Source organism: Lissotriton helveticus (genome assembly GCF_964261635.1).
Source record: "Lissotriton helveticus chromosome 1_1 unlocalized genomic scaffold, aLisHel1.1 SUPER_1_unloc_5, whole genome shotgun sequence".
NCBI lineage: Eukaryota > Metazoa > Chordata > Amphibia > Caudata > Salamandridae > Lissotriton > Lissotriton helveticus.
The window spans coordinates 3,580,781-3,607,341 of NW_027611692.1; the positions used below are offsets into that span (position 1 = coordinate 3,580,781).

General features: G+C 47.2%; 1 long non-coding RNA gene across 1 annotated transcript in view; it reads left to right on the forward strand.

The window, feature by feature from the left end:
• Positions 1-26,561, forward strand: part of LOC144806148 (uncharacterized) — a 1,180,470-nt gene that overhangs the window by 1,151,918 nt on the left and 1,991 nt on the right. The gene's annotated exons all lie outside the window — the stretch shown is intronic.

The following is a 26,561-nucleotide window of genomic DNA, read 5'->3' on the forward strand; positions in this document are numbered from 1 at the left end:
GATTGTACAATCCTGTATAGTCTGAAACTTTACTTCCCTGCAACCAACCCTCCAAAGCCTTAGTGGCACACTCCACAAAATCAGTCCAGTCTTGAGTCTGTGCTTTTTGGGTGTCTCTGAACAACAACCTGTATTGCTCAGTGGTTAGGCCATACCCTTCAATAAGAGCACTCTTCAAAACAGAGTAGTTTTTGGCATCCTCAGGTCTAACTGTGAGGAGCCTGTCTCTCCCTTTCTCAGAAAAGGAGTACCACAAAATTGCAGCCCACTGATCCTCAGGAACCTGCTGTACCATGCAGGCTCTCTCAAGAGCAGTCATCCATTTGTGGATGTCATCCCCGTCTTTAAAGGGGGGCACAATTTTGGTCAGGTTTCTATTATCATAGGCCCTGTCTTTTTCTCTTGGAAAATTGCTGCCACCAGTGACATCTAAGCCACTTAATTTCTGCTCTCTTGCCAAGGCAAGTTTAGCTTGAGCTAAGGTAAGCTTAGCTTGACTCAGGGCTACCTCCTCTCTCTCTATCTGGAGTCTGACAGCCCTCATTCTAGCCCTATGCTCAGCTTTCTGAGAAGCACTCATGCCTCTCTCTGATTCTCTGGAGGCACTAGAAATATGAGAGTCCCCTGAGGGAGATCTCACTCTTCTGTTGCCTGGGAGAATCACATGTTGGGTTCTGGGGAGGTGCTGGCCCTCTCCATTCCCCAGTAGGTCCAAGTTGGCCTGGCTAAGCCTACCAACTGGAACCTGGCTACCCTGATCCTGTACTTCTAAGTCCTCAACATCTGAGTCCTCATCCAAGTCATCATCATCCTCCTCTTCAGGGGGATCAACTACAGGGGGGTTCTCTCCATTTCCTGTGTCTAGGGAAGCTGCTTTTGCCTTCTCTAAGTCATCCTGTTCTAGGATTTCTACCAGGATTAGGCAGGTGGGGCTTCTGCCCCTTTTTAACCCTCTTGCTTTGCACAAGGCAATCAAGTCTCTGCGGGTTAGTTTGTCATATCCAAAAGTTGCCTGGGTAGGGTCAACTGTCACAGGAGCAGACCCTGAGGCTTTTCCTGTGTCAGACATGGTTACTAGTGAGGTGTAAGTGGTGCACTTACCTACACTAAGTGTTTTCCTACTGTACCTTGCTAGTTAGCTGTAGTCAGGGTGTGCTAATCCCTTCAACCTACAACTACTAAGTTCAGTAGAACTTAATATGCTAAGCTTTTGATTTTATATGTACCTAGAGGTACTTGATGTGATCTTTCAATTTGATATAAAGATTGCAATGGTAAAACAACAGCAAGCTCAAATCCGCACCGCTGCTCACCAATGTGAGAAGTTGGCCTGGTAGGGGATGTTTCCAATTCTGGAACCACCTACTACCTGACCAAACAATCCCTTATGGTGTCTGGTTGTAAGTCAACCTTATTAGACAAGCTATCCTAGGGGTAGCATGGACTAAGCAGCCTAAAGGCTTAACTTAAGAGGTCGTGTTAAGCGAGCTGTTTTACCACATACAATCCTGTAATACCAAATGAAAGGACACCACACAAGTATATATTATAAAAATATATGTGTTTATTACTAAAAACAATCCCCAGTATTCTTTATGAATAAAGGGGCACAAGCGTTAAATCAAAAGCACTGTTTAAACATACAAGTTGCACAATTATGGATGAGGGCGGGTGGCCACTCAAACCATATACTAAACAAGTGGTATAAGAGAGGCCACTCGAACAGTGGTTAGGCCTAGGGCCTAGGGAATCGCTGGGAGCAGTCAGGACAAGCAATGCTGAAGTCGGGAATGGCCCTCGGGATTCGGGAGATGTGCGGAAAGCGCACGCATGCACCAATGTTAACCAATGGTGCGTAAAAGTCATAGAGTTAAAGTTTAAGGACACTTCCGCTGAACCTAGAGGAACAAAACTTAACACACAGACCCTAGAGGTGTGCACCAGTGTGGGAACACCGGCGGAGCAAAGTTACCTCACCCACAGGAAGTGGGTGCACAGGGTCGAAGTGACGTCGGGTTTTGACTCGCAGGCTCTTGGTGCTTGAAGCTGAAAGGGCTGCAGGCGGGTTAAAGATGAAGTGTCCGGTGGAGTCCAAGGGTGGACTCAAGTTGTAGAGTACCTGAAAGCAGAGGGGACAGAGTCTGGGTCACTCAGCAGTGACCAGGGTGGAACCAGGACGGAACCAGGCAATGTCGGGCGCAATCAGGTGGTCGTCGAGGAGCTTCTCTCCGCTGTCACGTGGGCTCTGGGGCATCTGCGACGTCCAGGAGCAGGTCACGATCTGTCCCACGCAGGCTCTCACCGTCGGTGCAGTCGGCTTCTGGTTTGGAGCAAACAAGCCTTGGTAAGAGCAATCCACGCGGGATCGGAAGATTGCTTCTCACTCGGACCAGGAAGGTCAGAGTCGGGGCTCCTTTTCAGGGGAGCTGGTGTGGATCTGGAGCAACCAGAATCACAAGTCTTCTTTTGTAGTTCGTCGGCACAGGGACCACAAGCCAGCTGGCAAGTGACCGGGCCAACGCGTTGAGCCAAATCGTGCCAAAGGGCCCCACGCAGCACTCGTCGAGTGTGGAGGGCTGAACTTCAGCTCAGGAGTAGCTCAGGGTGGGGGCTTCTCAAACCCCGGTGCACAGCTTCGACGGTCACTCGTGGGCTGCACGGTCAGCGTCTCGTGGTCAATTCAAGATGGCGTGCCCCACGCTACCGGTCGCCTCCACTGGTCTCAGCTTTGCAGGGACTGTGGATCGGGCTGTTAGAAGCTGGGCAGGCTTAATCTCGTCGATCTCAGTCGCTCGAGTTCCGGCGGGAACTGCAACTAAGTAGACGTCGAGGGCTGGATGGTGCCTGCTGCTGCAGGGTGGTCACTCCTTGACCACAAGGGAGATTCTTCGGGCTTCCAAGTTGAAATGGGAGTCCAAGGGTCCAGAGTTTCGTTTCTAATGTTTCTTCCAGGTAATCTGATGTGCATTGGCACTGCTCCCACTCTTATTCCAATCTGGGGGGCGTGATTACCTGCTAGGTCCCTCCCTATGGGTGGGACCCAGGAAGGGGGTGGATACACCCCTTTCCTTTGATCCAGGTCGCCCTGGCACGAGGGCTGGAGTGCCCCAGAACCGGTTTGGCCGGATTATGCAAGGGGCAGCCTTGTGCGCCCCAAGCAGTGTCTGGTTTCTTTCAAACCTCCCTGCTACAATACACTATCTCCTGTCTGGAGGGCGGTGACACCCTCCTGTGACAGGAAACCCTTTGTCCAGGACCCCCTTGACTGAGTTTCGGTCAGCTCCAGGGGTCCAGACATTTGTCTGTGGCAGAGGCATCCATTTTGTGGATCTTAAGGTCTTTGGAGAAATCAACCGCATTAAAGTAAAGTAACATGTCTTACCCCTCTAGAGGGGTGGAATGCCATCCCCGTCGCCAGAACTGGCGAGGGGATGGTATTCCAAAGCGTATGACACCTTACACGACATGTTTTGATAAAGCCAAACCAAAGTTGCTAAATAACCGCGAAAATTATAAGGCACTTAATAGTATATGGTATGGCATTATCCTGAAACAGCTTAGGGATTTGTTCCCGACGGCTGCAGACAGGCTCAGCTCATGCTAGAGCTCCATCTCACATAAAACCACGCACTCAGCCTCCAGGATTGATGAGGCCTTTCTATAGGAGTGGCTCACAGGTTTACATGTGTCCAGATATAGGTTTAGACATAGGTATACTATATCTAAGCAAGGGGTGTGTACACCACCTTACCCCAGCTGAGTGATCAGCCAGTTGTGTCAATTTAAGAACCAGCCAGGGGTGGCAAAAGATATGCTGCAGCCCCTGGTAGGCCTTAGTGGCCCCTATGCCCTGTGCACCTATAGTGCATTCTACAGGGGCTGACAAGGAGTCCATTTCCAATTGGTATGTACCTAGGGTACATGGAATCCATTTTACAGAGAGAGCAGATGGCCTGGGGCCCTGATTAGCAGGGAACCAGGTCAACTAAGTCAAAAAACCAGCTAAACACAGGCAAAAAATCTGGGGTAACCATAGTCAGGTAGCCACCTTCCTACATAACCCCCCCCAAACGAAAGGAGATAAGGCTATCCTTGGCCAGGTAAGCCTATATTGCCTGAGTGGCCATATAAGGAAGTACCTGCACTAGCATGGGTACCCCCTGTCTCATGGTCCACTAAGCAGTCCCTCACCCTTTGGGTATTAGAGGGTCTCCACCATAGGGAATCACTACCTTGGGTGTGTTTATGCAAAGTTAAAGGCTGGTTTGGATATGGAGTATTGAAGCGAGGCTCTACTAATTTAGGGCTTAGCTTCCTCCAATTATCTTCCACCATGTGTGCCTTTCTCTCTTTAACTGAGTTGCACTGTGCTCTCAGGGTCAACCTCTGGCTACCTAAAGCTGGAGGCTGGGTCCCTCTGTTTGGCTTGCTGGAGGGACAGTTCAGGTTTGGGCCCCTTGGGTCCCAGGTTTGGCTGTGCCCAACAGAATCCATCTGTGGGAGGTCCCTAACTGTTTTTAAGGGGGCTCCCTCAGGAGTTTTTAAAGTTTTCACCTTACTAGGGCTACTAGTTTTGGTGCACCTAATCTTTTGATGGGGGTGCTTTATTTGACAGGGGGCCCTCTGGGTCTCACTGTCCTTCTTGTCCTCTGCAGCCCTGGGCTGGCTAAGGCAGGGTAGAGTGGGGCAGGTTACCTGCTCCAGACTGGGTCCCACCTGAGAAGGGTCCACTGACATCAGAGGTTCTGTCAGGCTAGGCCCAACCACCTCTGGGGCAGTTCCTTCATCAGGGGTAAGATCAGTTCCCTGAGGAGGCTGATCCTGTCCTAAAGTCTGGTGAGGGGGAGATTTCTCTTCCTCCTCCATGCTCTCAGTTTGTGTGGAGTTATCCATCATTTCAGGTTTCACAACACACGTGTCAGTTTGAGTTTGGGCTGTGGCCATCAAAGCCCCACCAACCTTTTCAGGAGGAGACTCAGTTTGGGTTTCTGCTGTTATCATAACAGCTTTGCTATTCTGTTCAGGAAGAGCTTTTGCTAAAGATGGGGCAGAGAGTTTCTCAGCCCTACCAACCTTTTCAGGAAGGACATCTTGAATTGGGGCTGTAGCCATTACAGCCTCACTAACCTTTCCATGGGAATTCACCATTCTAGAATGGGTTTCCTGTTCAACCTCAGCCCAGGCTGAGATCTCCAAATCATTACCAAGTAGGCAGACTACAGGCAAGTTTGGTGACACTGCCACCCTCTTTGGGCCAATGACACCTCCCCAGCTGAGACTTACTACTGCCATGGGATGATTTGTTTGGATTCCATCAATGTTTGTAACCTGGTATGTGGCACCAGGTAAAAGTTGCTTAGAGGGGACTATGCCATCAGCCACCATGGTGATGCTAGCCCCTGTGTCTCTAAAAGCCTCAACTTTCAAACCATTGATGATGGGTTCTTGTCTATACTTGCTCAAAGTATTTGGGCAAGCAGAGAAGTTGGCAAACCCCATGCCAGTCTCATAGACAAGATCATTGGGTGATGGGGACCTGGATAGGCCAGGGTCCACCTGAGCTCCAACAGTAAACCCACCCAGATTCCTGGGTGTGCTTCCACTTCCTGGGGGATTACTGCTGACAGTAACAGGAGGTGTGGAAGCTGGCTTTGGAGGTATATTTTCTTTATTGTTATTCTTGGGACAACAGTTGTCTGTTTTGTAATGCCCCACCTGTTTACAGGCATAACAATAAGGCTTTTTCTCAGTTGAAGAAGTGTCTTGGGACCCACCCCCATCCTTGGAGTTTTGGGGCCCTGGGGAAGTCTTTTCTTTATTTTTATCCCCACCCTTATCTTGAGGCTTGGTAGACTCCTTCTTCTGGTTACTGTCCTGATTCTTAGGCCTAATCCTGGTTCTGACCCATTTGTCTGCCTTCTTTCCCAATTCTTGGGGAGAGGTCAGATCAGAGTCTACCAGGTGCTGGTGTAAGAGCTGGTTCTGACAATTACTTAGGATCTGCTCCCTCATAATCAAATTATACAATCCTGTAAAGTCATGTACTTTGCTGCCATGTAGCCAACCCTCCAGAGCCTTAGTAGCACAATCTACAAAATCAGTCCAGTCCCGAGTCTGTGTCTTCTGGGTGTCTCTGAACTTGAACCTGTACTGTTCAGTGTAGGAAGGTGGCTACCTGACTATGGTTACCCCAGATTTTTTGCCTGTGTTTAGCTGGTTTTTTGACTTAGTTGACCTGGTTCCCTGCTAATCACTGTCAGACATGAGGATGCAAACAATTACAAAGTCCTGAAGAGTGTTCTGATAGATGGGTTTGGCTTAACCACTGAATGTGAGAAGTTGGCCTGGTAGGGGATGTTTCCAATTCTGGAACCGCCTACTACCTGACCAAACAATCCCCTTATGGTGTCTGGTTGTAAGTCAACCTTATTAGACAAGCTATCCTAGGGGTAGCATGGACTAAGCAGCCTAAAGGCTTAACTTAAGAGGTCGTGTTAAGCGAGCTGTTTTACCACATACAATCCTGTAATACCAAATGAAAGGACACCACACAAGTATATATTATAAAAATATATGTATTTATTACTAAAAACAATCCCCAGTATTCTTTATGACTAAAGGGGCACAAGCGTTAAATCAAAAGCACTGTTTAAACATACAAGTTGCACAATTATGGATGAGGGCGGGTGGCCACTCAAACCATATACTAAACAAGTGGTATAAGAGAGGCCACTCGAACAGTGGTTAGGCCTAAGGCCTAGGGAATCGCTGGGAGCAGTCAGGACAAGCAATGCTGAAGTCGGGAATGGCCCTCGGGATTCGGGAGATGTGCGGAAAGCGCACGCATGCACCAATGTTAACCAATGGTGCGTAAAAGTCAAAGAGTTAAAGTTAAAGGACACTTCCGCTGAACCTAGAGGAACAAAACTTAACACACAGACCCTAGAGGTGTGCACCAGTGTGGGAACACCGGCGGAGCAAAGTTACCTCACCCACAGGAAGTGGGTGCACAGGGTCGAAGTGACGTCGGGTTTTGACTCGCAGGCTCTTGGTGCTTGAAGCTGAAAGGGCTGCAGGCGGGTTAAAGATGAAGTGTCCGGTGGAGTCCAAGGGTGGACTCAAGTTGTAGAGTACCTGAAAGCAGAGGGGACAGAGTCTGGGTCACTCAGCAGTGACCAGGGTGGAACCAGGACGGAACCAGGCAATGTCGGGCGCAATCAGGTGGTCGTCGAGGAGCTTCTCTCCGCTGTCACGTGGGCTCTGGGGCATCTGCGACGTCCAGGAGCAGGTCACGATCTGTCCCACGCAGGCTCTCACCGTCGGTGCAGTCGGCTTCCGGTTTGGAGCAAACAAGCCTTGGTAAGAGCAATCCACGCGGGATCGGAAGATTGCTTCTCACTCGGACCAGGAAGGTCAGAGTCGGGGCTCCTTTTCAGGGGAGCTGGTGTGGATCTGGCGCAACCAGAATCACAAGTCTTCTTTTGTAGTTCGTCGGCACAGGGACCACAAGCCAGCTGGCAAGTGACCGGGCCAACGCGTTGAGCCAAATCGTGCCAAAGGGCCCCACGCAGCACTCGTCGAGTGTGGAGGGCTGAACTTCGGCTCAGGAGTAGCTCAGGGTGGGGGCTTCTCAAACCCCGGTGCACAGCTTCGAGGGTCACTCATGGGCTGCACGGTCAGCGTCTCGTGGTCAATTCAAGATGGCGTGCCCCACGCTTCTGGTTGCCTCCACGGGTCTCAGCTTTGCAGGGACTGTGGATCGGGCTGTTAGAAGCTGGGCAGGCTTAATCTCGTCGATCTCAGTCGCTCGAGTTCCGGCGGGAACTGCAACTAAGTAGACGTCGAGGGCTGGATGGTGCCTGCTGCTGCAGGGTGGTCACTCCTTGACCACAAGGGAGATTCTTCGGGCTTCCAAGTTGAAATGGGAGTCCAAGGGTCCAGAGTTTCGTTTCTAATGTTTCTTTCAGGTAATCTGATGTGCATTGGCACTGCTCCCACTCTTATTCCAATCTGGGGGGCGTGATTACCTGCTAGGTCCCTCCCTATGGGTGGGACCCAGGAAGGGGGTGGATACACCCCTTTCCTTTGATCCAGGCCGCCCGTGCACGAGGGCTGGAGTGCCCCAGAACCGGTTTGGCCGGATTATGCAAGGGGCAGCCTTGTGCGCCCCAAGCAGTGTCTGGTTTCTTTCAAACCTCCCTGCTACAATACACTATCTCCTGTCTGGAGGGCGGTGACACCCTCCTGTGACAGGAAACCCTTTGTCCAGGACCCCCTTGACTGAGTTTCGGTCAGCTCCAGGGGTCCAGACATTTGTCTGTGGCAGAGGCATCCATTTTGTGGATCTTAAGGTCTTTGGAGAAATCAACCGCATTAAAGTAAAGTAACATGTCTTACCCCTCTAGAGGGGTGGAATGCCATCCCCGTCGCCAGAACTGGCGAGGGGATGGTATTCCAAAGCGTATGACACCTTACACGACATGTTTTGATAAAGCCAAACCAAAGTTGCTAAATAACCGCGAGGATTATAAGGCACTTAATAGTATATGGTATGGCATTATCCTGAAACAGCTTAGGGATTTGTTCCCGACGGCTGCAGACAGGCTCAGCTCATGCTAGAGCTCCATCTCACATAAAACCACGCACTCAGCCTCCAGGATTGATGAGGCCTTTCTATAGGAGTGGCTCACAGGTTTACATGTGTCCAGATATAGGTTTAGACATAGGTATACTATATCTAAGCAAGGGGTGTGTACACCACCTTACCCCAGCTGAGTGATCAGCCAGTTGTGTCAATTTAAGAACCAGCCAGGGTGGCAAAAGATATGCTGCAGCCCCTGGTAGGCCTTAGTGGCCCCTATGCCCTGTGCACCTATAGTGCATTCTACAGGGGCTGACAAGGAGTCCATTTCCAATTGGTATGTACCTAGGGTACATGGAATCCATTTTACAGAGAGAGCAGATGGCCTGGGGCCCTGATTAGCAGGGAACCAGGTCAACTAAGTCAAAAAACCAGCTAAACACAGGCAAAAAATCTGGGGTAACCATAGTCAGGTAGCCACCTTCCTACACTTATTATTTCCTTACGAATTTTCTTGTACATACTGTCTATACTACTGAGTGTCTTGTGTCTTCCCTCGGCTATATGATCACTCCACTTTGTCAGGACTTTCATTTCGATTGGATCTTTGTCTGGATAATCTTGTTCCCTTATTAAACAATTGATTAGAAACTTTAATAGCATGAGCTGAGTCTCAGCTTTCCTTAGAGACATGATTTCGCCAATACTTTCTGGATCTTCTCCTGTACGGATGAAACGATATATTCTGTCTAGATCTTCTTTCATATTCGGTAGGGTGTCCAAATACTCGGTCACCCGTCTTGCGCGCAATGAATATATAACCATATTATCATCGCCTGGGACTGGATCATAACGGCATTCGGTGAGAGCTCGCCTGATATCTGCAACGGACTGATGTTTGGGCGTACGCTGTAACGCACGTTCATGTAACTCGACTAACGTTATACGTTTGTGTGGCGGCGGGGTACCCGGAGGACCTCCTCCCGCGGCCCCTAAACTGGAATCGTCGACTGATACTCTTCGTGCTGGCAGAGTGACCGATGTAGCGGGAACTTGTACTATGGACTGGACCGGGGGTACCGTAACAGGTGCTGTAACAGGTGCCCCGGTGGCTGGAGGAACAGGAATTACATTATTTACCGGAGCTGGCGGAGCAGGATTCGCATATTCTGGGACTGTGTCGTCCAAATAGGACGAGAGAAAAATATCAGCTGCGGTCGGTTTGTGACGTAGCTTAATCGGAACTAATGGCGGCGGAAAATTACATGGTGCTTCCGGGGTTGCTTTTGGCAAACCCTCGGCAAGAAGAGGATACATACCCTTAATGAGGGCATTTCTCTGTCTGTCTGACTGTTCGGCTTTAACTCGTTCACCTACTTCAATTAATTCCCTTTCTTGGGCTCTTTCTGAGGATTCTCTACTTAATTCAGACTTTATGATTTCTTTTTCTGTTCTTTTATGAGATTCTTTGCGCCATAACTCGATGGCGTCTCTCTGGGACTGTCTGGCTTTCTTTTTCCATAATGCTTCTTCTACTCGCATGATGCACTCGGCATCCCACGTACCTGATACGGGCCATCTATACTTTTCCTCTAATTCCTTGGTGTACTCCACCCATAAATCTAGATATAATATGGCACTTATGCCATGCTTTTGATACATAAAATGACCTGGACTGTCCCTAGGCGGGACAGGAACTGCTTCCTCGAGCAGACCTTTTCTAGTTTTTAACTGACGTAACTTTGAGAACAGAGGCATAACTAGGCTGGAGTCTGGACACAATACAATACACGATAAACACAATAATAACTGAAAAACGAATCATTCATACCACGACATTGAAAACACATGAAATAACATTTTGGACAGAATATTACCTGAAATACTGAAAACAGAATACATGAATTTCTCAAAAACAGAACTTACTGGAACAGAAACTTACTAGAATGACTAGATGCACTGCTAAAACAGTACAAAACTTACCGGTCCCATAAAGAGACACGTCAGGACCCGCATCCACCTAAGTGGACACTTCGTGTTGGATCTGTGTACCCAAACCCACGGACCAGAGGCAAATCAATTGACCCTGTCTAGATACTACCCCAGCAATGGTACTCACCGGGCAGCAAGAACGGAAGGCCTCGGACTGGACTGGACTGCTACGACGACGGACGGACGAACCTCGGACTTTAGTTACAGGTGGGCCTCCGGATACCTCGGACCTTGGACTCTCGGCTTGGGCTCTGGTCGGGACTCGCCGCGTTCCTCCACCACCTCGTCTGGACGCTGGACCGCAACCTCCGTCTCCTCCGTGGGCCTGAGGGATACTTGAAGCAGAAATATCTGCACGTGCACGGTATGGTTCCGTCACGGCTGCAGAGGATCAGGGGGCCTGCGTGGCTTCTCCGGCGCGTGGGGAAAGGGCAAGTCACTATTCGGGCGCCATTATGTGGTAAATAAATAATTAATTACCGGTTCTATTTTTCGGGATACTCATACAAACAGATAGCTCAATAAATAAGAGTCAAGATTCGAGATAGCTAGAGTGTACAGGCTTTAATCAGGCATAAAAGGACAGGAACAGGACAGCCTGCATGGGAATGGGATGGCAGGGCCCGACAGCTGCCGGGGGCAGGATCTGGGAATGATGCGCATAACTTTTAATAACAGAACATTAGTATATATAGTTAAACAAAATACATTGCATTCAATACAGTAGGCGTAGCAGTAGGCGGAGTTTGTAGCAGTCGCGAAAGATAAGGGCAAAATGAGGTAACAAGAAGGCGTGTACAGGGCGTATACACAGACATGTGATGTAAACGTAACAGAATATGTCATAAACGGGGCGGAAACATGGAGGGGGCTACCTGAGCAGCTGGGACCTCTAACCTAGTGGTGCGCGCAAACTGACAATGACGTGTTACCAGGGAGAACTGGGGGGCTATGACTTCTGCGCTAGAAGAGGAGACTAAAGTCTGGAGTGTCAGAGCGACATGTACCCAGGCATATCTAGTATCTGGTGTTTAGAGTACATGTTGATAGAATCCAAAAGTTATCAGAGTAAAGGCTAACAGACATTAAGACTGGTGCATGCATAATTCTACATGTAGTGCGTGTGCGGGGAATATTCTATAAATATTAATACAGTATTTCTCTTACATGGAGACATAAAGGCTAGACCATGACGGAAACTATTGATGCGATTCAGTAGCTTAGGAATGCAGAGAAGGAGGGCTGGACTGATAACTAGAAACATAACATATTCTTGGCAGACTGGGAGGCAGAGCCAGGCCGAGCCGGGCACTGCGAGGCATGAAAGTAAGCTAAGAGTCAGGGATACAGGTGGGGGCTGTATCGCTCCTTGGAGAGGGTTCAGAAAACAGGCGCTGAATCTAAGTCCGGGCCCTTTTGAGGCCTAGAAACGGGGATAATTCAATGAATTAACGTGCACACTGTAAAACGTGGCAACGTAGCTTCACATAGGCCCGATATTCGTTGTATTCACGAAAACTGGAAACTGGCATACTAGAGATGGACACAACTATAATTGCGTCTTTAATCGATCATAGGGGAATACATGCATATCGATCATGCACATATAACATAACATAGGGAACACGTAGGCACATACAACATGGCAAAATTTACTTTTCCACAAAGGGGTGGGTATAAATAACAGGAGAGTGAAGGTTACTTACTTTGTTATTGAGAGTGATAGATTTAGTGAGTTAATTAGTGGGAGATAGTTAGTGAGAGATTGAGAGAGTTAGTAAGAGTGATGAAATTAGTGAGAGAGTTAGTGAGAGTGAGAGAGTTAGCGAGTGAGTTAGTTAGTGAGAGAGAGTTATTGAGTTAGTGAGAGTGAGTGAGATTTAGTTAGTGAGAGTGAGAGAGTTAGCGAGTGAGTTATTGAGAGTGAGTTAGTTATGATCACCAATTATAAGTGAAATGGGAATGTCAGAATTTCATTGCTCCGGTTTACTCCACCCAGGAGTAAAGAAAAAACAACAACTCCACTAACCCATGTCATACACTAACTACAGACAGCCAGTAAAGTTGTACCGGGGCCACACCGGCGTGACGGTGAAGCACCCTCTACAGGGACAGGCTACAGACGGTAAATTCTCTACTCTGTCCACCCAACGGCAAGGACAGGATACAGCATCCAAGGCCGAGTCTACTCAGGACAGAGGTGAGGGACCCGAAGGCATGCACAAAATACAGCAATTTGTTAACATGCTTTGTAAGGTCCACCCCGGAGCAACAGGAGCTCCCCTAGCAGGGGTGGATAGCAGACCCTGCTCTGGGAGGAGTAAAGTTTAATAGATGACTGACTTGGAAGAGGGGTGCAGAGAAGGATCTGCTTTATTCCAAGCCCCATCCAGCGAAGATGTAATGGCAAGAAGAGGAATTTGCCTTTCTGCCATTCAACAGACACCAGAGCTCAACGCCCTGGCAGTGGCGGGCAGGTAGGGGCAGTGCAAGGATTTCAGTGGTGCAGGCGCGTAGTGCAAACAGTATGCATGGGAGGGGGTGGGCCAGGTGGATAGAAGGTACACCAGCAGGTAGCTACAAGGCCTTCAACACCCACTCCACTCAAAAGCAGCCGGTGTGGAAGGAAAAAGCAGGATGCACCGCACAGCACACACGGACTACAACTCCCACTCCACTCAAAAGCAGCCGGTGTGAAGGAAAAAGCAGGATGCACCGCACAGCACACACGGACTACAACTCCCACTCCACTCAAAAGCAGCCGGTGTGGAAGGAAAAAGCAGGATGCACTGCACAGTACACACGGACTACAACTCCCCCTCTACTCAAAAGCAGCCGGTGTGGAAGGAAAAAGCAGGATGCACTGCACAGCACACACGGACTACAACTCCCACTCCACTCAAAAACAGCCGGTGTGGAAGGAAAAAGCAGGATGCACTGCACAGCACACACGGACTACAACTCCCACTCCACTGAAAAGCAGCGGTTGTGGAAGGACAAAGCAGGATGCACCGTACAATACACACAGACTACAACTCCCAATCCACTCAAAAAGAGCCGGTGTGGAAGGAAAAAGCAGGATGCACTGCACAGCACACACGGCCTACAACTCCCACTCCACTCAAAACAGCCAGTGGGGAAGGAAAAAGCAGGATGCACCGCACAGCACACACGGCCTACAACTCCCACTCCACTCAAAAACAGCCGGTGGGGAAGGAAAAAGCAGGATGCACCGTACAGCACGCACGGCCTACAACTCCCACTCCTTTCAAAAACAGCCAGTGTGAAAGGAAAAAGCAGGATGCACCGCACAGCACACATGGACTACAACTCCCACTCCACTCAAAAACAGCCGGTGTGGAAGGAAAAAGCAGGATGCACCGCACAGCAAACACGGACTACAACTCCAACTCCACTCAAAAACAGCCGGTGTGGAAGGAAAAAGCAGGATGCACCGCACAGCACACACGGACTACAACTCCACTGTACATGTCGAAGTGACCGGTCACCTGTGGACTGCGGCAGCGCAAGCAAGCAGCATCTCGCCAACCTCTTAAGACACAGCAGAAGCCTTTCATGATCGTGGCCTCCACATAGCATGCACCTCACCCGATGAACAGCGCCTAGACGCCGGCGTAGCACTTCATAAAGGTTATTATTGTAGCAGACGAGACAGCTCTCGTGGTCTCACTTCACCAGATGGTGAATAGTGAGACTAGTACAATATAAGGCAAGGGAGACACTTCTAGGCATGGCTGGTCCCAAACAGATACTCTTGATGTTGAGGTTCAGTCTGCTGCCGGTGCTCGCCAGGTAGAGAGCGAGAGGTGCAGGACGAGACATTCGTGTCACAGGTTCATGAAATCGTGGTCAAGTGGGGAAGCCAAGGTTACGATCACACCCTTCAGACATCATCTCATCAACATCGCCTTTTACTGATCACCTTGAATGATGTACATTTAGGGGTCACCTGGGGTGGGGATTACCATCCACAGTGCCACCTGAGAGCCCCCCCATGCAGGCCGAAGCAACAAACTCTGAGTTCCAGAAACAAAGTGGGGACTATAGGAAAAGCGCCACCTCGAGTCTGCATAAACATGCCACAGGCTGGCCAGCACAGACTTCATTGCACGTCTACAAATAACAAATCCCTCGATTCATGCCGCCCTTCGAGGCTCTAGCTTGCTGCAGGAGTTCTTACCAACAGTAGCTAATAACAAGATCAAGCAAGCATTTGCAAAACCAATGGTGCTAGTGTAGAAACTAAGGTCGGGGACAATCGGTATTTGCCCGGCGGTATCGCCTCTTTAACCCACGAAACATTAATCAATGAAGAGGCAGGCGCTGGAGACTGGAAGGCAGGAAACAAGGTTTATTCTCTCCGGAGGAGAACACGACAAATCAGACAGCAGGTATCGTCATGAGGTGCTCTAACTTATTTCTGAGGCCTGGCCCCTTATATACAGGTTTTTGTGGCTTTATTACAGTTTACATATTCATGGCAATGCTTTGATGTACGGAAAGACATTCCCGGAATCTCCCCTTCGGGCCCGTTCCCACACACATTTACAGTAGAAGTCCCCACCCGGTCACAACAGGTGATGGTTATCGCGCAGCTGGATATTCCGCCGATTCATGGAGTGTGGGGGGTTCGATCGGATCTCGTGGGGTGGGGACTCTGATCAACTCGGGGGTCCTTTGATGAGGGAAGCTTTCAACTGTACGGGGAGGGGCAAGGAATAGTATCGGCAGAGCTAGGTGTCGGCCTGGGAACAAGGAAGACAAACGGGCACAGGAAAAGGGGGTTTTTTTGTATCAAAGGGCCGGGGACTATGAAAAGAATGAAGGGAGGGGTCGCGCTGGGAACAGGATGGGGCTTTGAGGCAGAACTGCGCTGAAGAGGGGTTTATGACTCAAAGCATGTGCGAGCGAGGGGGGGTTGGTCAGCGTGCAGGCTTGGCGAGGGCGAAGGGCTATGTTGGGGGCCAGTGGCGTGCAAAAGGGATGGTCCTGATCGAGGCGCCTAAAAAAATGGCGGGCGCGCACGACAAAAGTGTGGCATCAGGGGAAAAGGCAAGATGGCGCAGATAATGTTTACCAAACCGTACTAATTTTCCACAGTCCTCCCTTTAACATATTCAAGACATCTTGCTGATCTATTTCCTATTCAAGTCTATTATGGTGGGCATAAGAAAAAGCAGTAGGACCCCAGGTGAAGGAGTCGTAAACACTACATTTAAGATCTCTAGTTTTAGGAGGCGGGCCTATTGAAAAACTTTGATAAACTTGTTAGCAGGAAAGTCATAGTAAGGTAATACAAAAAATGATTCTGTAGCGAGCAGTCAGTACATTGCATACAGGTTATTATATACAGGCTCCGTATATATTTGGTTGGAGCATAATCAATACAATGGTGGCTGGGAGAGAAACGAGACGTAGCAGAAACGATGATTGAGGGTGTCAATGTTCGAAGTTACTGAGTTCTCAGTCCTTTGTTGGCGCTGTGGAGCACCGGCGGTGGAGCTAAGGGTCCAGCTCTATTCTAGGTCCCGTGTTGCAGGGCACGACCTTTTCCTCGCGTTTCTGGTCGAAAAGGTCTTTTTCGCCCTGTGTCTTTCGGAGTCGATAGTCAAAAAGTTCAGGTGGAAGAAGAGTGTACAAATAGTCCATAGGGTAGGTCGGAGAAAAAGGGGGGTGGAGCAATGGCCAGGTCGGGAACAAACTAGGGGAACGAGAGATTTCAGGTAGGCGGGCTTATGACCGAGTTTAGGGAGCGGGGACCATTCGGCACACATTTGAACATTGGACAGGGGCATCAGGTCAGCCCTCTCCTCTTGTTTTGTCGGAAATAGTGCCTCGTCCTGCAGCTCCGTTCTGTCGCGGTCTCGCCTTGGCCCATGCCGCAGACGTTCCATAGTCTGTAGTCAGGCCACGTGCTCCCACATCCGGTCCTTCTTTCCTCCGACAGCTGTACCCTTGAAGGAGTTTGAAAAGACAGTCTTTAGAGAATGGGCAGAGGAAGGTAATCACACAAGTCTATTTCTCTCCCAGCTCCAGGTAAATGACAATAGAAACGTCCGTTATATTAGGGTTCACAACTGACATATAAATGATCGATGGTGGGCCTGCTGGATTTACTATGACTTTCCTTCACAACTGTTTACTATAGTCACGACAGTTCATCTGATGGAGACCCACCTTCGTAATACAAGCCTGACAAAGCTATACCGTTCTCTAGGGGTTTATATTTACAAAAGGGTGTTGTGAGCTATCAACATGGTACTAATAGGTATCTCGCTGAGGGACGAACATAGGCTAAACATCTTTCATTTTATCAATGCATCCTGCCTTTTAACTAAACATTTTCGCTTTCGACAAGGTTGATTGTAATGGTTTTCTTCGCTTCGGTCTAATCTTTAACTTTGTAAAACATCATTCTGGTTCCTATGCAGCCTCTCGCGGCCTGATTACTAAATTAGAAAAGACAGGGGTCTCATGGGAAAATAACTAGGGACATAGAAAACTGTGATGGGGGGGCATCATCTTACTTTGGGTTATAAGGGTACTATCGGCAGAAGGCCACAGTTCAGTTGGTGAGCGTTCAGTGGCATTTCTCGAATTCCAAACTCTGAAATTTGCCTATCGAAAAAATCATTTCTAGGGACCACAGCTGGCCTGCGTTAGTCGCAAGTCGACCCATCTCTTACGATCGGGGGGTGAAGGATAGTTAAAAACTCTTATCGGGGGCAACTGAACGCAATACTGGGTGCGTCCTGGGAAGATGGGGAGGTTTCGATTACCTTTACGGTTTGGGTATTGCGACAATTCGGAACGGGGAAGGTCGCGTCATCTGAGGCATTTTATCTCATAATAGGAGCCGCTGACATGTAGTTCCCTCATTACGGGTCAGATTAGGGAACCTCAGTCGTCTTACCTGTCCTTTCCCTTATGGCCAATTCTCGGTTTCGTCAATTTAGCAGAAAGGAGAGGTAGTGACACGGTCTCATGGTGATTTTATTAAAGACAAGTTTTGTGCAAATACTGGCGGTATTTGGAGCCAATTGGGTGGTGCGCTAGGGGTGGCAGTCTGCCAATTTCGGAGCTAATCGCTCGGAAGAGTGGGAGTGTGAAGGAGAGAGAGAGAGAGAGAGAGAGTGCAACAGCAGGCTAAATAGTACACGTGCGACATGGAGAGTGGCAGTGTATTTAAGAAAGGCTATTTAGTGCATTACACAGCAAAGGACATTTACGGGTCTGCGTTAGAATCTTGAAAGCATGCAGTTTGAGGTGGACGAGCATTAGACAGGGTAGAGGGGACATGCTTTGAGAAAAAGGAAAACGGGTACCACTGTGTCGCACTTTCTTGCATTCTTGGTCCTTCGACCAGTTGAGTCAACGCTTCAGTCACACACACACATTCTCTCATAGTTTCGAATCATACGTGACATGGGTTCATTTGTGCAGCATGGGTTAAGGGTGATCATTTTTCATCAGATCATACTAAATTTATGGGCTCGTTTGCTACGTGAGTAGTTTGTCGGCGTGCTTAGGCGCCACCTTGCAGCGTTGGTCCGCTTCGCGTATCAGACGGGGCAAGGCTTCAGATCTTCGCCATACCTCGGTTGCGGCCCCTGATGTAACCTGTAGAGGGAGGGAAAAGAGGGGAAGGGAGGGGGACAACATTCGCGCATATCAAATACATGGATTCGAGAGTCCTTTACTTACCTCATACTCGTCTTTCCTCCTCGGGGTAGAATCCCTGGGGTATGGTTTCTGGAGTCGGGGGGGGGCAGTGTGTCCTTATAGGTCGTGTGCAGGGAAACGTAAAAAGGAAACCAGAGGTACCTAGTGCGAGGTATCTAGTTAGTAGATGTATCTCACTATCGGGATCCTTAAATCTCCTTCAATGCTGTGACGTTCTAAGGTTCTTCAGTTCTTTGGTCAGCTCTGTTCCCTAATACCTTTGAGCGTCGTACTTTATAACATTTACATCGTTTTATTTTACCCTTCTTTTACATTCCATTATTTATACCGTTTCGTTTTACCCATCCTCAGAAGTCGAGGTCTTTTCTCCACGCGAGAGTTCATGAGTCAGTCGCGTACCTTGAAGGCAGAGTATCGTGTCGTAGATCCGATCCTTCCTCCGGGGCTGGGCAACCATCTTCTAATAACCTTAAAGAGAGAGCAGGGTAGGGTGCACAGAAAAGAACTCTCCCGCCGATCCCATATTTCAAATAAAGCATGCAATACCCGTTCATAATTTCGAAAACCTTTATTTTTGCAAAATCATAGTACGTGGATTTATGAGGGTGCAGTCGTATTTGGCCGGACACGGCAATGGCTAAAGTGCGTACAGTGGGGGGTGTTGTTTTGCAGCAATAAAAAACATTAGAAAGTTTTATCAATTCATTTGTAGCAAACTAAAACGTCTATCAACTGGCTGGGGGGGTTCGGGGGCATTTATTTCATAATTTAGAAGCATAGTCAGACTAGTTGCAATCAGATTTCCTATATGCATACCGTGTGCGTGCGTCATAAGCGAGGTTATACATCAGCTATATATATATAAAAAATATAATACATTGTACATTTGTAATCATCATTTTTAACGGGATCCTTTTTACATGTTCGTCGAGTGAGCTCTCCTTTCTTCTTGTCAAGTGTACAAAGGATCATATACATGTCTCAGAACATCAAGTTTTTTTTTATTTAGCAAAAAGAAACACCACGAGGTGTTCGTAAGTTCCTATTGATACCGGCGCCATTTTGGGCGGGGCCGGGTCAGTCCGGAAGTAGCATCAGGAAAAAGTTTCCTACAACCGGCAGTTGGACCAGAGTCCTTTTCGGCAGTTCAAGAATTCATGCTAACAGAAGGAGTGGCAATGTCATGTTTATTTTGTTGGCGATCAAGGCAGTTGTCCCTTACCGGAAGCCTGCAGGGGCCGAGGGCTCCGCCGGGTACCTTTGCAGACTCTTCAAGGCTGTGGAGATGTTGTCGGAGGTGGGGGCTCGTGTCCCGGTGGGCAAGCGACCGAGTTACATTGCTGTTCAAAGTTACTCTAGCGGCCGAGACCCGCCTTCCAGCGGACCCAGACGCCATTTTGAGGCCCTGCAGCAGTCCCCTCTCATCGAGTCTGCAAGAGTGGAAGAGACCTTTCTGAGGACAAAATAGGGAGTGGAACTCTGTGTTGTGGAAGCGGGACATTCGGCTGGGGTGCGGCTGTGATGCCCCCGCCTGGGGGGGGCAAGGGAGACTCGTTCGCGCCGTCTCCTTCTCCCGGTGCACTCTAGGCCGTTCTCTTTCATGGGCATGCACGATGGTCTCTCCACACCCTGTGCTCCACAAGGCCCATGCCCAGTGCTACGGAGGTATGGCCACCTGCGGCGCACGTTCGGTGCTGCGCAAGTATCGGTGCAGTCATTGCATATTCGGTGCTCCGAAAATATGGGCACCGTTGCACGTTCGGTGCTGCGCAAGTACTGGGGCACCACCATGGTATGTTCGGTGCTACGAAAATATGGCACCACCGCCTGGCTGGGGGAGTTCGGCGTTGGGCCGGGGGCTGGGAGACCTCCTATCCGTGGAGGTGGGAGAGGCTCGTCCGCGTCGCCTCTCCCTCCCAGCCCAACTTGGACAAATTTCTGCAGAGGTATGGACAGGACATCCCGCCGCCCAGAGCTGCTGCGGCTGTCACGGAGGGGAAAAGGAAGAGGTGTCTCGTTCTTCTCTGGACCGGGCTTCCTTAGGTTATCGGCTGCAGCCGGCCTCAGTTGGCCCCCCGTCGGTCCCTGGCCATGGGTGGTCGGACCGGGTGGACATGTGGCGGGACTACCTGCAACTACCCAGGGCCGCTGCGGCTGGACTCCGCTGGCCCCTGCCTCTCCTCCGGCTCCCCCATATGTTAAGATTTCCTGACCAAGTGTTGGCAGCAGGGCCCGCCTTATATGGGTTGCCGCCAGTTGGGCGTAGCCGTAACCCTGCCCTACTTTGGAAGGTTCCAGAATGTGGGGGGTGGGGTGGGGGGGGAGAGGAATGTTCTGTTGACTTTCATTTTCTACAGTTTACCGTTCTTGTTTCTAGCGTTATTGTTCCTTGCTTGTTATGTTAATTAAAAGTTTGTGTTCATCAGTGGCTTACTGATTTCGTTTCCCATTCCTTTCTTTCCAGGTTGTTTCAAGCTAAATTTTCTTTCCATACGACGCGATTTTCAATTTGCGGCCATCTGGTCGTCCCATTGAAATGGATAGGATATTATACATAGCAGAATGTGCCCTATAATTCTTGAAGCATATAAGTTAAAGACTTAATTTCAATTGCAGATTCTAGCTAAGATTCGTATGCATTATTGTACCAATTCTTATGCATGTGGCCCACATAGAAAGTGCACGAAATGGAAGTTGAATCCATACGAGGCGATTTTCGATTTCCGGCCATCTGGTCACCCGAATCTCAAAGATTATTGTTAATAATTCAGTGTGTTTTTATGCTATTTAGCTAATAATGCATGAACCTGTTTATTAACATGTGCATAATGAGATACCAAAGAGAAAATAATGAAAATGTATTGGTAAACCGTATTTTGGTAGACTTTAAAAAACCCCATTGAAAAACACATGCATCACCAATGCTGCTTTTTGCTTGTGCCTAAAACGAAAATGTGTTATTAAAAAGTGAATATAACACATAGAGATGTTTTTTCTTTTGTTTATGAAGCCTAATGTGAAGGCAGGTCACACCTATGTTTTACTTTGAAAAAATCTCTTTTCTAAAATTTACGGCGTTACCTTGTTTTTTAATATAGCTAAAAAACAATTGTTAAAGTCGCTTATAAAAAAGTGATCGTAAATGCTATTTTGTTTTTTTTTCCAGCTTGAGGTTCAGTTTAATATGAGTCTTAATTTGATGTATCACTTGCCCTAGTAAACAATCCCCAAAGTCTATTTTTTTTTCAATTTTCCCAAGCTCAATGTTAAACACATGCATCACCAATGATGCAAAAAGTCAAGTCAGAAATTTCAAACAGCAATAAAAAAGTGAGAAAAACAGATATTTGAAAAATTCCTTTTGTTTATGCGGCCTTATGTCCAAAGCCATCCAACAAGAGCATTTTTTTTTAATTCGGTCGATTTAAAAAAAAATCTGCGAACTATTTTATTTCTCTCAAAAAAGTGCCAAAAAGTGACTTTTTGTGCAAAAAAGTGCCTGTACAATATTTTTTCATCTAATACACTTTTTATGACTCAGAATACACTTAGGCTTCAGGTCAATGTGTTTTCGTTTGGGGGAGGGGCCCAGGGAAAAAAACACCTTTTTTTTTCTCGGATTGGTCAAAGGTCAGGCTACCAGCTTGACTCTTGTTGCACCAGTGCTGCTTCGGCTGCACCAGTGCTGCTTCGGCTGCACTGGTGCAGCTTCTCAGACTTGAGGCGTTGCACCAGTGCAGCATAGAAAAGAAACTTTTTAATAAAAGGATTTAAAACTAATTCAAGATATACATTATCTAAGGAATGTTATAAAAACTCAGATATGGAGAATATTTTTCATTTTCGTCCATTTTTGACCGTTTTGGAGCACTTTGAAGCACTGATGCAGCTTTGGGATTTTTATGGTTATTTTGATCAGAGATGCTCCTAATGTGTTTAAAATTCATGTGGGATGTATCCAAGACACTGCCATCACACCTATATAGTTTTTAAATGATTTTGATGTATTAAAATTTTGACCTCCATAAGGGGGGAAAGGTTGAACTTTTACCCCGCTCGGAGTTCCATGACTTTCGTGACCTTGTCCCCCTGAAATTTAAAATTGCATTTTCAAAGTAATGTGTACAACTATTCATTCTGTGTCATTCATTGTGTGTTTAGCATGCTATTGGGCCACTGTAGCACTTGTTTTTTTTTCGTTTTTATGCATTTTTGACCGTTTTTGAACACTTTGATGCTCCAAATGGTCTTTGGACTTAGTCACTTTTTGCTTCATGGAGATTTCAAAAGTGTTAAAAAGTCACTTTGGAGGCACACAGGACAGTGCAAATGCACCTATATAGCAATCAGGACACTCCAATCACACCTATATAGTTTTTAAATGATTTTGATGAATTAAACATTTTGACCTCCATGAGGGGTGGAAAGTTTGAACTTTTACCCCGCTCGGAGTTCCATGACTTTCGTGACCTTGTCCCCCTGAAATTTAAAATTGCATTTTCAAAGTAATGTGTACAACTATTCATTCTGTGTCATTCATTGTGTGTTTAGCATGCTATTGGGCCACTGTAGCACTTGTTTTTTTTCTCGTTTTTATGCATTTTTGACCGTTTTTGAACACTTTGATGCTCCAAATGGTCTTTGGACTTAGTCACTTTTTGCTTCATGGAGACTTCAAAAGTGTTAGAAAGTCACTTTGGAGGCACACAGGACAGTGCAAATGCACCTATATAGCAATCAGGACACTCCAATCACACCTATATAGTTTTTAAATGATTTTGATGGATTAAAAATTTTGACCTCCATGAGGGGTGGAAAGTTTGAACTTTTACCCCGCTCAGAGTTCCATGACTTCTGTGACCTCGTCCCCCTGAAATTTAAAATAGCATTTTCCAAGTAATTTGTAAATATATTCATTCTGGGTCATTCATTGTGTGTTTAGCTTGCTATTGGGCCAGTGTAGCACTTTGTTTTTTTCATTTTTATGCATTTGTGACCGTTTTTAAACACTTTCATGCACCAATGATGTCTTTGTACTTCGTCATTTTTCACTTCATGGAGACTTCAAAAGTGTTAGAAATTCATTTTGGAGGCACACAGAACAGTGCAAATGCAGTTACATAGCATTCAGGACACTGCAATTACACCTATATAGTTTTTAAAAGATTTTGATGTAATAACATTTTTGACCTCCATGGGGAGGGCCCTTAAGCTGAACTTTTACCCAGCTCGGAGTTCCATGACTTCCATGACCTTGTCCCCCTGAAATTGAAAATCGAATTTTCAAAGTGTTTAGTAAAACTGTTCATTCTGTGTCATTCGTTATGTATTTAGCCTGCTATTGGACCACTGCAGCACTATGTTTTGTTAATTTTAACCCAATGTTGACCTTTTTTGACCACTTTGATGCACCAGTGAAGTTTTAGGACTTGGTCATTTTTCACTTCATGGAGACTTCAAAAGTGTTAGAAATTCATTTTGTAAATACCTAGAACGGTGCAAATGCAGCCATATAGAATTCAGGGCACTACAATTACACCTATATAGTTTTTAAATGATTTTGATGCAATAACATTTTTGACCTCCATGGGGAGGGCACTCAAGCTAAACTTTTACCCAGCTCCGAGTTCCACGACCTCGGGTGGAAAAAGTGACTTTGCCCCCTTAAACCCAAAAACTTCAAAAAGTCACCCCTGGAGGCCAGAAATGGGTCTTAGACACTCTTGGTATGTCATCTGAGGTATACTATGGTGTTCTTGGGTCCAGAACTAGAAATGTGATGTGACTCTGATATCTAAGGCCTATAATGGAAAAAATGAATTTGACACCAAACACCTCAAAATGTCTGAAATAGGACTCAGACATGTACCTGGAGGCTGGAAATGAGCCCTAGACACTCTTGCTATATCACCTGAGATATAATATAGGGTCCTGGTGGCCACAGGGACCCAAAAACAGTCAGGTGGGTTGATACTGAAAATTAGCAAAAATCGTCCAAAACATTTTTTTGACAAGATTTGCTAATTTTCCAAATAGCTCAGAATGGATATCAGAGACACTGTTTGAGTGCGCAAGATACGAATACACTTGTTAGAAAGGTCAGCTCTGATGCTTTCATGTGATATATATAACTTTGATATTATATAAAGTTTTTTTTCCGCTACCAGCCAAGGGAAACACCTGATATCGTACCCGATTTTGAGAACATTGGGCTGGGTGGAAAAAGTCACTTTGCCCCCTTAAACCCAAAAACTTCAAAAAGTCACCCCTGGAGGCCAGAAATGGGTCTTAGACACTCTTGGTATGTCATCTGAGGTATACTATGGTCTTCTTGGGTCCAGAACTAGAAATCTGATGTGACTCTGATATCTAGAAGCTATAATGGAAAAAAAAGAATTTGACACCAAACACCTCAAAATGTCACAAATAGGAGTCAGACATGTACCTGGAGGCTGGAAATGAGCCCTAGCCACTCTTCTTATATAATCTGAGATATATTATGGGGTCCATTATTGAGCATGGAGGCTGTCAAGGTTAAATATGATGTTGGTGCTCATGCCTGGCTCTAGACCAGTCTTGCCCAGACAGCACGCAGGAAGGCCCAGCTCATCAGAAATGTCATAACTTCAATCGACGATACTGTAGTGTTTAAACATTCAACGTTGCAGAATATTGCACTGCTAGGCAATTACCTCTCAGCACGGGAGAATTATAGCTGATGTCCACCTTTCTGCCCAGATTTTGTTGGGTTTTCCCAAGCACAGAGCTGTTTTCCATGGACAAGTTTCATAAGGTTTTACCTGACCAAATGTGTCCATGAGAAACCCACAAAGTGCAGTACTGTTACTCTTTTTGCAACACCCCTTAGATCAGAAACTCCAGTTTCTGCGCAAAATCGAATTTACAAACTTGTAATGAAGGTGTTTTTGGTGTCACAATGAAGGCATGATGTAATGTCAAGGCTTTCTGCTCAAATAACATTTGAGTTCTAAGATTGACAGTTCTATTTTGTAAAGGATGTTCTAAGTTTGGAATGAGAGTTCTAATTTGGAATTGAAAGAATTCCTTTAGAATGTAGATTGGAACAACGCTTCTAATTTGGAACGTTCGAACTATGTATGGAATGCAAATTCTACATTTGGAATGCCTCTTGCACAAAACATTCATTTTTTTAAGGTTGAAGCAGCCAGCAGCTTTGTGTGGTATCTTGATTTTGGGAGTAGAAAACAGTACATCCCAAGACTACATATTCCTTGTGCACCTTGACCCCCCAGGGTATCCAGAACTACCTTCTATTGAATGCATGTATGTGTGCAATGCTCTTGAAGCCGTGCATAGTTACACAAGAAGGAGTCTATGGGAGGCCAGGCCAGCAGACAGGCTAACACAGACGAAGACTCAGAGCCCAGCCATAAGACCGCTGCCAGGCTCTGCTAGTCAGTGCAGAAGACTGATGTAAGGTGTCTTCTAACCCTTAGATGCCACCCTGCCATTTGAATACCTGAATCACACCTGTGAAATGGGCAGAGCAGATAGGAAGAAACAGAATGACAAGCTGTGCATTCCTGTGCAGTACACTAGGCCCATCTCACCATCGATTTTACAGATTCTGTTAACATGTATGCAATAAAGAGAAAACAGGAAACCTTAATAATAAGATTATTGTAACTGACTTCCTTCGCTCAATCTTCTGCTTCCGTGATGTTATGCGAAAGATGGACCTATATCTACCAACATAATGTATCACTGGTCCCCAAAGGCAGCCTTGAGTGTTATCAGCATTTCCCATCAATCGGTTGTGATGTCATCTCCTACACCACACCCCTGACCCTGGCAGGTTTGTGACATCATGTACTACATCACACCCCTGGGTCTCGCAGGCTTTATGACATCATTCACCTCTTTGCTATATATAGAGGCATAGTCGGGGATGCCTGCAGTGTGTGTGCAGTCTGTGGACTGGACTATGAATGGTGTGAAAGAGGGGTGAATGGGGGACTTGGGGGCACCGAGCTAACATCAGACTCACAGGATGGCCGCGGCAGTTTTGCTTCTCGTGGCCTCTGCCATGTGTTGTTTGGTCGTTCAGTGGGAGAAAACAGGCAGCACCTCGCAGACCGCCAGAGAGATGCACTTTGAGGTGGGGGCGGAGCCTTCCATAAGGTGTGGTAAGGGCTTATGAGGTCCCTTGTCGTTGCAGTAAACAGCTTTTAATAGCAATTCCTGGGGTTCTCTTTGCAGGTGAATTGAATTTTGCCTTGAGCGCCAGGAACTTTGGCACCGC